Source organism: Arachis hypogaea, chromosome 20, assembly GCF_003086295.3.
Source record: "Arachis hypogaea cultivar Tifrunner chromosome 20, arahy.Tifrunner.gnm2.J5K5, whole genome shotgun sequence".
Lineage (NCBI taxonomy): Eukaryota > Viridiplantae > Streptophyta > Magnoliopsida > Fabales > Fabaceae > Arachis > Arachis hypogaea.
In genome coordinates, this window is record NC_092055.1 from 73,080,560 (window position 1) to 73,085,401 (window position 4,842).

Below are 4,842 nucleotides of genomic sequence, written 5' to 3' on the forward strand. Positions count from 1 at the left end.
TTCTAAAACCTAGAGAGAAAAAACCTAAGAGAGTAAAAACTAGATCTAAAACTGTCTCTGAATGAATGTGTTATTTGTTTCTGCATGTTCTCTGACTCTAGTCTGCTGTTCTGGGCCGAAAACTGGGCCGAAATAGGGTCCAAAATCGCCCCCAACGAATTCTGCAGATTATGCAGATCGCACATGTCACGCGATCGCGTCATCCATGCGGACGCGTCATTCGCATTTTTTTCCTCGCCACGCGTTCGCGTCGTCCACGCTACCGCGTCGCTTGGGCTTTCCAATCCGCGCGGCCGCGTAAAGCATGCGGCCGCGTCGCTGCGATTTGCTCTCCTCCGTGCAGTCGCGTGAGCCATGCGACCGCGTCACTTCTCGCTGGTTATCTCCTCAATTTCTTGTGTTCCTTCCATTTTTGCTAGCTTCCTTTCCAATCTCCAACTCATTCATGCCCTATAAAGTCTGAAACACTTAACACACAGATTACGGCATCGAATGGAATAAAGGAGAATTAAAATTGAATAATTAAAGTCTCTAGGAAGCAGTTTTCAAACGTGTAATAAATTCAGGAAGGAAATCTAAATGCATGCTAATTTAATGAATAAGTGGGTAAGGGTCATGATAAAACCACACAATTAAACACAATATAAACCATAAAATAGTGGTTTATCAACTTTCCCACACTTAAACATTAGCATGTTCTCATGCTTAATTGAAGGAGATAAGGAAATAAGTATGAACATGTAGAAACTCATGAAATGCAATGCAAACCTATATACATATAAATAAATGCAACTATATGGTTCTTGCCTACTTGATCAAAAGTAAATAAGCTCTTCAAAACAATTACAAATCAAATTCCACTAATTTTATCATTACACAATAAAACAGATAAAAGTGCAAGAAGATAGCTCGTGAAAGCAGGGAACATGAAAATTCAAGCATTGAACCCTCACTGATAATGTATGTACGCTCTGATCTCTAGTGTATAGGGTGATCACTCTATCCTTCTCTAATTATGCTTTCTAACTTTTGTTCTTCTCCTAACCAATCAACAATAGTTAATACACCAATGCAAACATCATGAGGTCTTTTCAAGGTTGTAATGGGGCTAAGGTATAGGTAGGGGTGTATTTTTGGTCAAGTGAGCTAATAAATTGAATCTTTAATTAACCCAAGCTCCATCCTAACTTGTATACACTTAATGTCATCTTTAAAGTTCATACCTAGCTACCCAGAATTCCCTTTTTCAATCCATACTCATGTATCAACTTATATTTTTTGTTCTATCATATGTGCATTGATCTTCGAATTCTGAATTCAACATTGGGGTAATTTTGTCCCCTTATTTATTGATTTTGATATTTTATTTTTATTTTTTTATTTTTTTTTAAATAAAGCTTGTCAATGCACATAGATTTTTAATTCTTGTAGTTTCACATGAGTAGGTATCCAAATTTCCCTTAAATTTTTATGACACATTCCCTTAACAACTTTTGTTCCCACAATTTCCTATACTTAACTAGCACACACAATTCTATCTTAAGCTAACCAAAGATTCAATTTGGGATATACAATTGTTTTTCGGCTTAAGGTTAGTAATGTGGTAAAATATCGAACAAATGGGAATTAAAGGCTCAAAGTGGTTAACAAAGATAATTGAAAAGGGTAGGCTTAATTTGGATGAGTGAGTTTAAACAAATAATGGCCTCAATTATGTGCAAGCATGCAAATATAATAACTATTGGACATATAAGATAAAACAAAATATAGATTACAATCATAGAGAAGTAAACACACAAGAATGAAATAATTATGGTTAAATAATGTAACTATTCATAAAGGCTCAAATCTTTCACAGGTTGTGTGTTCTTTAACTCAAATATCATGTTCCAAATACAACTCAAGCAAATTTATCATAAAAATTTTGAAAAATTAGTGAAATTTTATTCCAAAGATAGGTTTTTAAAAGAAACTTATTGTCTTTTCAATCAAGTAGAACATGCATGTAACTATCCTAACCTATGCAATTTATTCTATTCTATAAAGGAAAGAAAATCTAACTAAAATATCCTAATTATTGGTGATAGAGAAGAGAAATTACCTCCGGAAGTCAGGTACTGACCGACCTCCCCACACTTAAGGCTTTGCACCGTCCTCGGTGCCATCTGTCAGGAATAAGGGTGGGCTGGTAGTAGTATCTCCACAGTCGGGGCCGTCATGGCTCCCTGTGCTGGTAAAGAAAGTGGAGTCCGGGGTGTCTGAGTCTCTGAAGCATCCCTTGAGTAGCTCCTTGAGGTGTTTGAATCGGCGCTCGTTACGGCGCTCTCTCATATTTGCTTTCTGTTCTTGCCGATCCAACCATTCGATTATCTGCTAGAGCAATTTCTCAGTTGTAGATGCTTGTGGTGTTGAAGAAGAATTGTCTTCAACTGGAGCAGTAGGAAGGCTTGTAGTGGCTGCTGAGAGTCTGAGGTATTTCCCGTTAGGGACATACTGATCATCCTGTGGAAGCATGGCTTTGGTGTCCCCATCTCTGTAGGAGACTCCGGTTGCCGAGACAAGATCTGAGACTAGGCGGGAAAAGGTAAGTTGCCCGCAATTTGCACATGTTCCATAGCATTCCGGATATGTCTTGCGAGATTCAGAGGTTGGTCTGTAAGGATGCACCATAGTAGAACAGCCATGTCTGCAGTGAAGGAGGACTCATGAGTGCTCGGAAAGACGTAATGGGACATGATCTATGCCCATACGCGAGCCTCCAAGGTAAGTGCTGAAGCCAAGATTCCCTTAGGGCGGGTACGGTGGTATCCGTAGATCCAACGGCTTCCAGGTAATGCGATGACTCCGAGAACGGAGTCCCAGTTGAATTGGTATCTCTGGCGCTGAAGGGTGGCTACTTGAAAAGCGTCCATTCCTGCTGGAATAGGGGGAAGACTCAGAGCTTGTTGAATGGCCTCTTCTGTGATGGGGACTTGCTTCTGCCGGACATAAACAGACTGCAGGGTCAGTATGTAGAAGTTGGAGTAGAACTCAACTACCCAAGAAAGATTGGCTTGCCTTGGCTGTCTCCGTAGGAAACCTCATTGTCTTCGCTCAATTTGCAGCTCAACAAAGGTGGCAATATTGGACGGGAGGATAAGAAGGTATTCATTGTTATAGTTCTTTTCTGCCAGGATAGGGAACATCTGCTCACAGTAGCGATTGAAAATCGCGCAGCGTCCTTTGCTGGAAAGGCTTTCTCCTTTTTGTCAACCTTTATTATCCTCTTGACTCGTTTTGTTGAGGGCTTGACTGCGGTGGAAGAAGGCTCTGCCACTAATGCTCTTTTAGTTCCTCTTCTTGCTGGTGGTTTGGAAGTTGCTTTCTCCTTTCCTTTCTTGGTGGCCATCCTGAAAGAAGGGAAGAGAAAGAAAATTAAATTTTAAGAGATATAAAGCAAGGAAGGAAACGGAAAAGAGGGTGAATGATGCACAGCAAAATGTAGATGACATTAACACATGCTCTCGAGTACATATGAAAAGCCATCAATGGAAAATAGCTAGTGCATAAAATAAGTGAATGCAAGGTGTTTATTGGCATGCCGGAAAAGGGCATGAGTAGCATAGACCAAGCATTACTTCGTAACAAACTATCACGTTTGTATTGACAATTGAATTCAATTAATAAAATAATAAGGGAATGTTGTGAAAAGCAAGCATTGAATAGTATAGCAACATAGAGAAGTGCATAATGCCACATGAGCTTTTTCACAAACACATAGCATGCATGGTGAATAGGGTATAGAAAATATGAAGATGAACATGCAAGAATCCCTTAAATAGGAGAAAAATAATTGTCAAACAATTTGCAATAATCCACAAGCATATAATGAGGGATGATGACTCAAAATTTTCTAGCACCATGTAAAAAGGAAAGAAGAAGAATAAAAACAAAAGTGAAAGAAAAAGGAAAGAAAAAGAAAATAAAAATGTATATAAAATAATAAGAATGATGAAAAGAGAAGAAGGAAGAAGAAGTAAAACCTTGTTAATGGTGGTGAGAAGATAGAGAGTGAAGGTGAGATAGAAGGGGAAGGGGAAAGGAAGAAAGAAGGAGGAAAAGGAAAAGTAGGATTTGGGGAGAGAAGATAAGATAATCTGGCAATTTAGGTTGAGCTGTGCGGCGCATGTGACGCGACCGCGTGGGACATGCGTTCGCATGGGTGCGCGTCAGGTAAGGGGAACGCGGTCGCGTCGGTCACACGGTCGCGTGACCCGTGTTACGCTGCTGGCGCGAGTGCAGCCTCGCTCCAGCACAACTCTCTGTTCGATTTATTTAATTGCCAAATTGGGGTGACGCGATCGCGTGGGGCACGCGATCGCATGAGTGTGCGTTAAAAATGGATGACGCTGGGCCGGCGCGTGACAAGGATTGTACTTCCAGCACCAATCCGAGCATCACTCTCGCACAGAATGTTATGTGCACCCTTTTACGTCGAAAATCAGACACCGCGTGCACCGCGTGGGGGCAGACCAGGCGTCGCGTGGGGTCGGTTTTGTGCCATTGGCACGCCTCCAGCCGCGCTCCAGCCGAACTCTCTGTTCATTATATGTTTTCTCCACCCCCTTTGCGAGCGGACGCGTCGCTGATGCGATCGCGTCGCGTGGCGAAAAAAATTTTTTTTTGGGAAATATAAAGACATGTAAATGAAAGAGCACGAAAGCACTAATAAAGAGAAGAGTTATTAAAGAAGAAAAACTAAAAGTGAAGAAAAGAACGATCATACCGCGGTGGGTTGTCTCCCACCAAGCACTTTGCTTTAACGTTCATAAGTTGGACGCTCCACTAGCTCAATCTGCTGCT